Source organism: Notamacropus eugenii, chromosome 3 (assembly GCF_028372415.1).
Source record: "Notamacropus eugenii isolate mMacEug1 chromosome 3, mMacEug1.pri_v2, whole genome shotgun sequence".
Lineage (NCBI taxonomy): Eukaryota > Metazoa > Chordata > Mammalia > Diprotodontia > Macropodidae > Notamacropus > Notamacropus eugenii.
This window is the reverse complement of record NC_092874.1, coordinates 162,174,973-162,188,658: the sequence shown is the minus strand read 5'-3', so window position 1 is coordinate 162,188,658 and position 13,686 is coordinate 162,174,973. Positions and strand designations below refer to the sequence as shown.

Sequence of the window (13,686 nt, the reverse complement as noted above, 5' to 3'; positions counted from 1 at the left end):
ACATATAATGTACATCCTTCCTCAGTCTCAAATGCCTTTGGAAATGTACATATTCTTTCAGGCTGAGATTTAACGTTCCATCATCCATAATGCCTTTCCTGATTCTGAACTAGTCTTCATTTATGAAACATACAGCTAAAGAATATTTTAGTTCTTTGTGTTGGTATTTTTAGCCTCTTACATATTATAAGCTCCTTGAAGGTAGAAATATGCCTTTGCATATGTCTTAAAATATTTTAATTCAATTGAATTTTTTCCATATAACAACTCTTAAAATATTTTAATTCCATTGAACTGGGTATATGATAAAGGTTTATTGAAGGGTAATGTTTTTAGGATATCTGGAATAATGTGAAATATGCTTGGCACATGGTGGGAACTGGCTACAGTTCCTAATATGCTCTTCTATTAATAGGAATATAATAATTTAATATTGTTCTTCTTATGTTTATCTTGGAGACTAGTCACTTTAATAGATTTTCAAAAATGTTACTTTGTGGAAATTCCCTCTACCAGCATAGCTCCATAATTCTTCTGTAATATATGGCCTTGGAAAGTTTACTAGGTCACTGAAAAGTCAGTGGACTTCAGGTTCTAGCCAGTGTGTGTCAGAGGTGGAATCCTGGCCTTCCTGATTCTAAGGCCAGCTTTCGGTTCACTGAGTCAGGCTGCTTCTTCATAGTAACAGCTTCCATTAGTATTGATGCTTAAGGTATGCAAGCAACTTTCTGCAGAAAAACTAAGTGATTTTTCAAAAATCAAATGGCTAATGTCCAAGCTGGGACTCAGACTCCAGTCTCCTGGCTCCGTCAAATACTTTTTTGATTATGTAACAGCAGACTTTCAAATACATTAATTTTGGCTTTATTTCTGATTACATAGTTCAAATGCAAAGCTTCCATAATCCACAGATGGTCCTTTCTAAGGTCCAAGTCATATTCTTCATTTCTTCCCTCCTGACCTTTTATCTCCTCCCAAGAAGAACTGAGTATATTATTTCCTTTTTGACATTAGAGACCTTTTTTGGCCGTACCTTTTTGCTCTGTGGAACCCAGAAGAGGACAATTCATTTACCTAAACATAATATTTGTGTGTGTGCATATGTGTAACAGAGACAGACAGACAGAAAGAGACACAGAGAGATGAAAAATGTGTGATGCTCCCTGAGGTTAGAATTTGAGGTAATAGGTTTAAGTTGCAAAATGGCAAATTTAGGCTTGTTGGAAAGAAAAATTTCCTGACAATTAGAGTTGTCCAAAAGTGAAATGGACTAACTTGGGAGGTGATGACCTCACTAGAAACCTTCAATCAAAAGGTGGATATTTGTAGAATATGCTTAAGTGAGGAGTTCTTTCTGGGGTGAATTATACTAAATGTCTGCTAATGTTCCCTCCAGCTCTAAATTCTATGGTTCTTAAACTTCATTAAATACTTTCCATTTATTGCCAGAGAAGTACTGAAGGCCTTTTTTTCCTTCAGTCTTGCCAATGCCTTTATGTTGGTTTGATAGTAAAAATGTGTTTCTCTCATTAAATAAAAAAAAAAATGAAGATATTATTTTTAAAAAAACTTTACCATTTTAAATAAAGCATCATTTCTGTTACTTATGTTAATTTATAACAAAGCAAGAATGATAATGGGAATATTTACTGATATTATGTCACCAGTGTTCTCTAATTTATAAAATACTAGGATTAGAAGTTAGTATGGCTGGTATTTCTTCTAATGCCTTACCTCACCACAGTCTAATAACATTCAGGAAATCCACAAGACAAAGGGGAAAACAGTGGTCTTGAATTCTAAAAATAGTCATTGAAAACTGATGCAACCATATAATAAAGCATGACATAGTAATTTATATAATACGCTCATAGTATCTGCTAAAGCAATTAGGATACATAAAACTCAATTTCTGCTCTAATATATTGCTAAAAATGAAAAAAAAATATTCCAGCTACAGTAACATGTCTAAATGAAGCAGCTTAATTGTATACATTGTTCTTAGGATTCAGTCTTATTGCTTGCATATGCAATTTATTTAACAGCTCGACTAAAATGGAAAATCATTCTGTAGCATACATATTCCCAGAGGTCATCCTGTTAGAGCCAGACAATGAAGGAGGCGATCTATTACATATGACAACAGAGAATGTTGCTCAGCAAAGATACTCCAATTCTCAATGTCCCTCTGAGAATTGTTCAATATTCTTGATAACATCTAATATCCACTAGGTTCCCGAAAATGGTGATGCAAATCAAACTTGCCATTGCACTGATAGTAAGAGAATATTTCCACTATTCCGTTTTTTGTTGGATAATAGACTAAGGGATAATAATATGCTAAATTTCAATTTAAAGGAAATGTTTTTGTTGATGCTGCAATAATTACCTTAAAAACTGATTTACAACATAATAGAAAAGCATTGTAGGTTTTTCATCTAAATTCTACTTTTAACAGATTGACTTATAACATCCTGTCTTCTGGGATAAGTTTATAAGTGTCCTAATCAGGTTATACCAGAACAGTTCTCAGTGCAATTGGAAAAATAATCATTGAACATAAGTTCCTAGTACTGATGTGATCTCCTCAATGTTGATGTTCCTATCAATGCAGATTAAAACCCATATATCCCTGCCTATCCACAGGGACTCTATTTCACGTCAGTCTATAAATTTACTACAGGGTTTCCCCTAATATAATGAGTCTTCTTTTATCTTGACATCATGAAAACACCAGGGTAGTACATGGACTGTCTTTCATTTGTATCTCTCTCTCTTTTGACATAATCAACTCATCATTTGTTGTTTTGTTTTTTTGATTTTTATTTTTAAATCACATAGTCCTTTGATATATCCTTCATTGGAGTCCTTCTTTATATCTTAAGTATGTCTTATAAGATGCTCATACCTCTTTTGCATGTTTTTATTTTTTCCTTCTGAATGATACTCGTTTGTATTTTTTAGGAACTGCATTGTTCCATGACTCCCCGATATATAATAACATGGATAGGATATTTGTATTAATAGGCAGCCAGGTGAATAGACAGGAACTTAGTGTTGGGAAGACACAGGTTTGAATCCTGCCTCAGTCATTTGTAGGGATGAAACTTGCATCAAGTCATTTAACCAACCTTTGTAGCTCAGTTTCCTTATCTGTAAAATGAGAATAATGTTGAAAACCTATTCCTCAGTAAATACTCACTGATTTATGCCTGCTATGCACCAGGCACCGTACTAAGTGCTTGGTGTACAAAAAGAAACAAGGTGGTCTTTGCCCTCAACTTACAGTCTAAGGGGGGAGACAACCAACAAATATATGCAAACAAGCAAAACATGGTATAAATAGGAAACAATTAAGAGAGAGAAGCACTATAACTAAGAAGGGTTAAGAAAGGCTTACAAAAATCTTCCCTGCTTTCTATCCTTTCTGTGTGCTCAAATTCAATCTCAGACTATGGTACTATTTTGCAGCATAAAAGTAGAAATACCATGGATAGTCTTTATTTCAGGTAAAATGTCAGTGGTATACATACATATCTAATCTAAAATGAAGTGCTTAGAGGTGACATAGGTTACTGGACTAGAGCAGGGGACAGCGCCCAGACAAGTGTGAGCATGTATACCTTGGAAATCAGTACATGCTACAAATCAAGGCTGAATTTAGGTTTTGTTGATTGTCTACATAAACAAAAATGATAACACAAATGTGGCTAATACAGATTAAAGTTCAAAGTATGTCATTTGGCTCTAAATTATGCTTTTCAATTTATTTTTATCTTTTAATAGTTTTTTATATTATATGTACAAATTTTTAACATTCATTTTTTTTAAATTTTGAGTTCCAAATTCTTTCCCTACCTTGCTCGTTTCCTTCCCCCCCTCATTGATAAAGCAAGCAATTTGATATAGGTTATAGGAGTACAGTCATGCAAAGCATATTTTCATATCAGTCATGTTTTGAAAGGAAACACAGACAAAAGAAAAATAAAGTAAAAAACAGTATGCTTTGAATTGTACTCAGATTCCACTAATTCCTTCTGTAGAAGTGGATAGGTTTTTTTTTTTTCTTAACTCATGAGTTCTTTGGAATTGTTATAGATCATTGTATTGCTGAGAATAGGTAAGTCTTTCACAAGCGATCACTGTACATTACTGCTGTTACTATTTCTTTTCACTTCACTTTGCATCAATTTGTGTAAGTTTATCCAGGTTTCTCTGAAATCCACCTGGTTGTCATTTCTTATGGCACAATAGTTTTTCATTACATTCACATAGCACAATTTGTTCAGTCATTCTCCTATTGATGGGCATCATCTCAGTTTCCAATTCTTTGCCACCATAGAAAGAGCTTCCATAAATATTTTTCTACAAGTAGGTCCTCCCAACCCCCTTTTTTAATCTCTTTAGAATACACACTTGGAAGTAATATTGCTAAATCCAAAGGTATGCACAGTTGGATTGCCCTTTGGGCATGGTTCCAAATAATTCTTCAGAATAGTTTAATCAGTTTACAACTCCCCCAACAATGCATTAGTGTCCCTATTTTCCCACATCTTCTCCAACATTGGTCATTTCTCCTTTCTGTCATATTAATCAATCTGTTAGGTTTGAGGTAGTACCTTAGAGCTGTTTTAATTTGCACTTCTCTAATCAATAGTGATTTAGAGGATTTTTTAATATGACTATAGAGAGCTTTGATTTCATCTGAAAACTGCTTGTTCATATACTTTGACCATGTAGCAACTGAGGAATGACCTGTATTCTTATAAATTTGCCTCAGTTTTTTTAATATATTTGAGAAATAAGTATCAGAGAAACTTGCTGAAGAATTGTTTCCTAACTTTCTGCTTTCTTGCTAATCTTCACTGAATTGTTTTTGTTTGGGCAAAACATTTTTTTGTTTAATATAATAAAAATTAAACATTTTGCATCTCATAATACTATCTATCTCTATTTGTTGAACTTTTGTTCTTCTGGAAGATTTTTCCTTATTTTTCCTAGATATGTAATTTTTTGGTAGTTAGGTATAGTGCAGATGAGTAAATTAACTTAGGTAGAATTGTCATTTTTATTATATTGGCTCAGCCTATCCAGAAAAACATACTATTTCTCCAGTTGTTTAGATATGACTTTATTTGTTTGAAAAGTGCTTTGTAATTGTATTCACATGGTTCCTGGGTTTGGGTTGGCAGGTGGACTCCCAAATATTTTATATTGTCTACGGTTATTTTAAGTGGAATTTCTCATTCTATCTCTTGCTGCTAGATTTTGTTGGCAGTATGTAGAAATCTAGTGATTTTGTGGATTATTTTACATATCCTGCATCTTTGCTAAAGTTGTTAATTATTTCAATTAGTTTTTTAGTTGCTTCTCTAGAATTCTCCAAGAATAATCATATCGTCTGAACAGTGATAGTTTTGTTCCCACATTGCCTATTCAGATTCCTTCTGTTTCTTTCATCTCTTATTGCTATAGCTAGCGTTTCTAATATAATATTAAATAATAGAGGTGATAATGGGCTTCCTCGCTTCATCTCTGATCTCACTGGAAAGGCTTCTAACTAATTCCATTACAGATAATACTTGCTGATGAGTTTAGACAGATACAGCTTACCATTTTAAGGAAAACTCCATTTATCCCTTTGCTTTCTAATACTCTTCAAAGGAATGTGTTATATATTGTCAAAAACTTTTTTTTGTATCTATTAAAGTAATCACACAATTTTTGTTATTTTTTTTATTTGCGTTGTCAGTTATGCTGATAGTCTTCCAAATACTGAACTAGCCCTGTATTTCCTGGTATAAATCTCACCTAGTCATAGGGTATGATCTTTTTTTTTTAATATATTGCTATAATCTCTTTGCTAATATTTTATCTAACGTTTTTGCATCAATATTCATTAGGGAATTTGGTCTTTAGTTTTTCTTCTCTGCTTTTGCTCTTCCTGGTTTAAGTATCAGTACCATATATGTGTTTTAAAAGGAATCTTTGCCTGTTTTTTCCAAATAGTTTATACAGTAGTGCAATTACTTGACCTTTAAATGTTTGGTAGAATTTACTTTTGAATCTGTCTGGTCCTGGGAATTTTTTTTCTTAGGCAGTTCATTGATTTTTCTAGGATAAGGTTATTTAAGTGTTCTAGTGAGGTTGGTGATTTTTGTACAGCCCCCTCTCATTTAAATCCCATTTGCTTGCAAGTCATGGTATCACCTTCCTGATGTCATAGTCCTCTTTGAGAATGCAGGACAAATAATAACAACAAAAATCTGGAAAACGTATATTTTTGTAAATATAGATTGTTAGGCTTATTGCTGTGTTTTGTGGAAGATAGCTCCTAATATTTCCTTTAATTGCTTTCCAAAAAAGGTGAATTCACCTTTTTTATTTTTATTTTTACACTGGCAAACTGCTTTTCTTCTTTTTTAATTCAATGCAACAGTGTCTTCCTCCCAATGCCAGCCAAGTATCCCCCTATAATCTCCTTCTGACCAGCTGTCTGACCCCCTTGCCATCTGTGGGCTGAGAAATCAGGAAGCACCCTGCTGCAAATTCAGTTGTCGCCAAGGCCTGCTGCTGGCTTACTGGCCTGGCCTGTGCTGGCATAGGCCCGCACTGAACTGTGCTCCATTCTTACCCCTGTGAGACAATCCTTTCCAGCCAATCTTCCAAGTTGTCTTGGACTGGAAAACTGTTTCACCCCATACTTCTTTTTTGGTTCTTCCACTTTACCATATGCTTCAAGGTGTTATTTTAACATTGTTTGGAGGGGAATTTGGGAGGGCTCAAGTAAGTCCCTGCCTTTATTCCTCCATCTTGTGCCCTAAATTATTCTTACTGATCTCATGATGACTAGGCATGAAGGTTGTAGGTGGCACAGTATATAGAGATCTGAGTTCAAAATGACCTCAGATACTTTTTAACTCTGTTATCCTGGGCAGGTCACCAAACCTCTTTCAGCCTCAGTTTCTTCCTCTGTAAAATGTAGATAGTCATATCACCTCCCCAACCCTCTAAACACACAATTGTCATGAAGATCATATGAAGCAACATTTGAAAAGGATTTTGAAAACCTTTAAGAACTATATAAATTCTAGCCTATTATCATTATTAATATGAGTATTATCATAATCATTATGATTATAACTGTCATTTTCACTTCCCATTCCAGGAGAATGACAGATGCCAAATGATTTGAATTACATCTAAACATTATTATGATGAATGTTATTAAGTAATTTAGAAAAGTATGTAAAGCTCTTTGGTAAATTACAAAGCACCATAAATGTGTTAGTTATTACTATTGTTATCCTATTTATTATTTATTCTCATCATCATGTGTCTGTACGGACAAGGTTGGTTGTAGAGTCATACATTAAAAGCTAAAAAGGGCCTTAGAAATCATTTAGTCCAACCTTTTCCTAATTAACTGAGGCTGGGAAAGGTTAAATGATTTAGTCAAGATGATACAGTAAGTACTGAGGCCAACATTTAAATTCATACCCATGGATTCTAAATCTAGCACTCTTTCCATTGTATCAAGTTGCCTTCAGCTGATGGGCTATTTGATTATTCTGTATGCTTTATGTTTCTACTTATGGATGCTTATATGTTCCTTAGATATTCCACATTTTTTTCACGGGGTGCAATGCCCTCCTTTGCTTGGTTTGTCTATACAACCTTTAGAACTTGTATGGTTCCCTAGTTCCTTTTTGCCCAATTTAGGCAGTTAGACATATGCTATACACAGAATATATTTAGAGATTTTTCCTGGAGCAACTCCAGGTCAGGGAAATGAGTCAAAGAGACAAACTTAGTGAACCTGAAACATGCAAGCCTGGAGTCTTAGGAAGCTCCGTGCCATGTGTTATATGTGTAAATTCTGCACCCTAAGGGAGATTTCTGTCTAAACTCTTCTTCAGACATTGTAGAGAAATGTTTTTTTCTCCTGATATGTTTGTAAAAATTCTTTTTTCAAAAGAGTTTCTACAGAGATCATTGTATTAGAAGTTAATTGTATTGACAAATGGCAGTCATTTCTCTTTGACAAAGTTTCTGACAGTACTTTATGTCTTTTTGTGGGCAATTAAAATGTCAATTCTGACTGTCAAAAAGTATTGAACCTTTTGACATGATCTGAATGCAGAGGGCAATCTCCAAATTTCTCCTGAGAAATCCTTGAAATTATAGTTTTGAAACATGAGACGATAACTGTAAAGTACTTAGCACAGTTCCTGGCACAAAGTAGGTACTGTTCCAGTGTTACCAATGACAATGATGACGGTGACTCTTTACAATTAGCAGTGTCCTTACCAGGCTCTTGATTTCATTTGTGAAATTCAAGTCTCTAAACTGTAACTAATGACTTGAATGAAAAGTATGCTATCAACATTTCCAAGAGTTTATCAAATGTTTCATCATCGGGTAAAATAAAATGGGAAGTGATCTTATTATGATATTTCAGGGCTCTATAATTTGTCAAAGTCCAATCAAAACTGTTTAGGAACTTCAGTTTTGTTGTCTTTAAGATGGAAGATGTATCTCAGAAATCAATCTTTTTAGTATTGAATTCTTTAATGTATCCTGAATCAACCATTTTAAAACAAAGGGTCTACACTGATTACACAGGGTAGACCAGAGAGTTTTTTCTAAACTGACTTTGGTCATCCACTTCCTCAAACATATCACCAAAAAAAAAAAATGTTGTTTTAATTATTACCAAAAATGGCAAGGGACAAGTAGACCTTTAACAAAAGTCTTTTATTGGTATAAAACTGTTTTGGGTTAATTTCACTCCAAATTATTGCAATATGCAAGGTACAGGAACTCAAAAAGATCATGAAAACTAACGTTGAAGCAATGTGCTTTAGAACGAACTGTTTGAAAATGTTCAAGTATCGCCCTCCCTAGGGTCTGTTAAAATAACAGCCATGTTCCTTGATAAGTATGCTGGTCCTCTACAGAAGCAGGAGAACAGACAACATGTTTCCTATATTTCTCTGGTTTTGTATTAGTCCTTTGGTATCTTGACTTGGAGTCACTTATGCCTTAAAAAAATTCTCCTTAATTAATTCACTAATGCATCAGGATTTTTAAAAAAGACCATTGAACCTGCTAATGACACAACAGAAAGAATAATATCAAATATGTTCTATAGTGCAGTATTTAAAGGGATATATAGTTATATATATCAGATATGTTATACATGTTTAATCGTAAAACATTTTCATATTAGTCATTTTTGTACAAGAAGATGTAAATAAAAGAAAATGAGTGAAAGAAAGTGAAATATTGCATGCTTCAATCTGTATGCAAATAATATAAGTACTTTCTCTGGAGGTGGATAGTATGCTTCATCATTAGTCCTTTTGGATTATCTTGAATCTTGAATGGCTAACCCATTCACAGTTCTTCATTGAACAGTGTTATTGTCACTACAATGATATGGTTCTTTTTACTTCACTTTGCATCAGTTCATGTAAGTCTTTCCAGTTTTTTTTTTCTGAAATCATCTTGTCATTTCTTATAGAATAGTAATATTCCATTGTAATCATATACCATAGCTTATTTAGCCATTCCCCAATTGATTGGGAAATCCCTTTGATTTGCAATTCTTAGCCACCAGAAAAAGAGCTGCTGTAAATATTTTTTGTACAAATAGATCCTCTCCCCCCAACACATATTTTTTGGAATGTCTTTGGGATATAGACATAGCAATGATGTTACTAGATCAAAGGGTATGCACAGTTTTATAGCCCTTTGGGCATAGTACCAAAGTGTCTCCAGAATGGATGGATCAGTTCACAACTACCAACAGTGTATCAGTGTCCCAGTTTTCCCACATGTTCTTTAATACATGATATTTTCCTTTTTTGTCATATTAGCCAATCTAATAGGTGTGAGGTGGTACCTCAGAGTTGTTTTAATTTGGATTTCTCTAATCAATAATGATTTAGAGTCATTTGTTCTCTAAGCTAAATGACCCCATTTCCTTGAGCCAGTCCTCTATAAAATGATCCCAAGTCCCTTCACCAGAGTAGATTCCATTCCTTGGATAGTCTCATTTTTTTTTCTGTTGCTTATAGTGCAGTCATTCAGAGTAATCATGAAGTTATTCAGGTAACATAAGGATATAATGGCAGAGTAGAGTTTTTCTTATTATTACAAAACTACATTACCCCTTTTGTTTTATCAAATCTGGTCAACTTTTCTATATGACTTAAGAAGATCCTTGTACATTTTTTTGTGTGCTATGCCAGTAATATTTTTTAATTGAATGTATTGCTGTATCTCTGGCCTTCATTACATTTTCATGGCAAATTTTTTGAATCTGAGTGCATGCATGATTTCACTAAGTTTTGTTGGGATTGTTGTAGAGGACAGAAAAAATTTAAAATAGTGTCAACAATTTGCTTTGTATGTTTTAGATATTCCAAGGATACATTTTTATCATATTGATTTTGCAATAATAACATTTCCATTTCTTTAATATATGTTCTATTTTCCACATGAATTACCAGTAAAGAAACATTTAGGGGTTTATGTCCAGTAAACATCTGAAAAATCTTGAGAAAATTAAATAATTGCTAAATGTAGACCCCCTACTATAAAATGGAAAAAATCTAGTAACCATGATCTGAATAGCTTAGCAGCTGAGATAGTTTAGGGATTTGTTTCCTCTTCATTTTAATCTAATTCATGAGGAATAATTTGGAGAGTTCCTTTAGACCTTCTATGAAATGTAAGTTTCCATCAGATAATCATTACAGTCTCACTGCTCAATCATTCTTAAACCCTTTGCAATCTGGCTTCTGTTCCCATCACTCTCCTGAAATAGCTCTTTCTGGATCATTAATGATCTGAAATCCAGTGCCTTTTCCCCACCCTGTTCATATCCTCCTTGATAACTCTGAAGTCTTTTAACCCTGCCCTCCTTCTTGATATCCTATGGGCCTCTAAGTTCTACTCATGTTTTTCCCCATCTTTGTCCATCATCACATCTTCTCGGTCTCCCTTATTCTCTTCTTCTACACACTCATTAGATATACTTAAAGTATATGTGTACATGCACACATACACATATGTATATATGTACATACATATGGAGAGAGAGACAGAGACAGACAGAGAGACACAGAGGCAGAGAGAGATACAGAGAGAGAGGCACAGAGAGAGAAACAGAGACAGAGAGAGAGGCACACAGAGAGAAACAGAGACAGAGAGAAAGACACAGAGAGAGACAGAGACACACACACAGAGACAGAAACAGAGAGACAGAGAGAGACAGAGACAGAGACATAGACAGAGAGACAGAGAGGGAGAGAGACAGAGAGACAGGGAAAGAGACAGAGACAGACAGAATAGTCCAAGGTTCTGTCCTAGACCCTATTCACTATTCTTCCTAAGCCATCTGATGTGGTAATATCATCCTTTATTCAGATGACCCCAAATTTACCTCTCACAACAATCTCTGCAGAGCTTGAATACTATATTTTGATGACTTGTGGAAAGTTTCCAATTGTTTGCTTTGCTGGCATCTCAAACTTGATGTATCCACAACTGAACTCTCTTCCCTCCACACTCTATCCCTCTACTTAACTAGTCATTTGGAGCTGATAGAACCATTATCCTTCCCTTTAGCCAAGTTAATAATCTTGGAATTATCTTTACTCTTTTCTCTGCACATAGACTTTAAGTTCCCAAGCCTCTTATATAAATGAAAAATAGTTCTTGTTTTTCTCCTCTCTGCCACCGCTTTGGTCCTTTCTCTCCTCCATCAAAATTTCTCTGATCCTCTTGTCACCTCATGTCAAAGTGATCTCTCTCAGCCCTCAGATTTATGCTAATACTTTGCCTGGAGCTCTCCATTGTCCTTATCTTCTTCTATGATACTCATTTATTTGTGTTTCCTCCCTAAGACTGAAAGCTCCCTAAGAGCAGAGCCTGTATGGTATCAATCTTTGTATCCCCATTACAAAGCACACTGCCTTACATATAGTAGGTACTTAATAAAAGTTTATTGAATTGAATCAATTATTTATATATTCTCAGTGAACCAAGCACCTACTTCATTAAGCACCTATTATATACCAGGCACTGTGGTAAAAGCTGGTGATACAAAGAAAGACTAGAAACAAGGAACTCATGTTCTAATATTCAGTGGATTCAAAATGATGAGAAATTGGGATAAAGCTAACTAGATTGCCTTCAGGAAGGATGTAATTATCAATATCTTTAAACTTATCCTCTATAAGATTCAATCATTATGGCATATGTATATCTATCTAATCAAGGTAATGTAACCTTTAAAGTTAACCTTGAATTTTAAAGTCTGTTCTTATGCATGAAATTATTGACCTGTGTCAAAGTTCTTGGGTATGCCTCATTCTAGCTGAATTGCAGAATTTGATATCAGAGGGCTTACAAAGTCTCTAAACCAAAAAGCCTCTAGTGAGGCCCTCAGCAATAATCCAAGTACTTCTAAAATTTGGCGTTTGCCACATTGAGTAGGAAGATAGTCTTCTAAACTTATCGACAATACTCTGGGCAAATAATTCCCCAGTGGAGAGGAACTAAGATGAATATCTCTACATCATTCTTTTATCTTGCCTCCAGAAATGCATGTTTTCATATAGCATATAACAGAGCCATAAGAGCATCAGGTCAAGAAAGAATGTTTCCCTCTTTGTCTTAGCTACTAAGCATCACTGAGGAAAAATATAAGAAGGGGAGTAAGAGACATAAAATTACCTTTCCTTCAAATCGAAGACAATCAATTGTCAACTTCTTCCCATAGAAGGGAGAATGAGGTTTATTTGATAAGTGTAGAGTTCTATAATGCAAATGTAGTGGGCCATAAAAGATCAGTTGGATCACTCTTTATTCTCACTTGATGATCACTCTTTAGAGTTAATGTAATATCATTCCTTTTTGGTTCACTTTAGTAAATGATTTTGTTTAGTATCGAGGATAAAGGTTACCTTCAGATTCGGTGTACTTATGTTCATTCCTGGCTCAGCTATTTCTGCATGTGTGACCTTGGACAATCACTTAACCTTTCTAGGTCTCAGATTCCTTATCTGGAAAATGAAAAGATTAGATTAGATGATCTCTAAGGTCTTTTTCACAGCTAAATCTAAGATCATCTGACCACCCATACTATAATCCCAAACTAATACTCCATGGAAAAGAATTTATACCTATAAAGAACCAGACTACTATATATTACAACATTAGGAATGTAAACACATTGGAGTATTTAGGAGCAAGAAACATTTAGAGAAGTCCAGGCCCCAGCTGGAAATCCCCTCCTCCAGTTACTTACATTTTTATGTGCATAATAACTATTTATGGGGTTCCATTAGTACAAAATGCCTATGTATGGCCTTGCACAATATAAGCTGGTGAAGGAGGTGACTGATGTATGCAAGCAATCAAGTAAAACATCTCTTGAATTTTTATGTTCTGCCTTTTCTCTCATCAAAATTGCAGAGCTAAGTAGAATTTATGCATATGTATTTTTTTGTTAATACAGATTTTCAAGTCTACATATCTGTATAGTCATGTTAATGAAGAGAACTTTTTCCCCGTAATATAGGAAGCTATTGGCTGTAGATAGAGTTATTTCTAATTTAGTGTTCTAAATATACAGAATTCACAAATATCTCCCTTGCAGACGGACACAAATTC

At 34.4% G+C, this 13,686-nt stretch overlaps 1 protein-coding gene across 1 annotated transcript in view; it reads left to right on the top strand.

Moving 5' to 3' along the window:
* SEMA3A (semaphorin 3A) overlaps positions 1-13,686 on the top strand; it is a 524,728-nt gene that overhangs the window by 395,197 nt on the left and 115,845 nt on the right.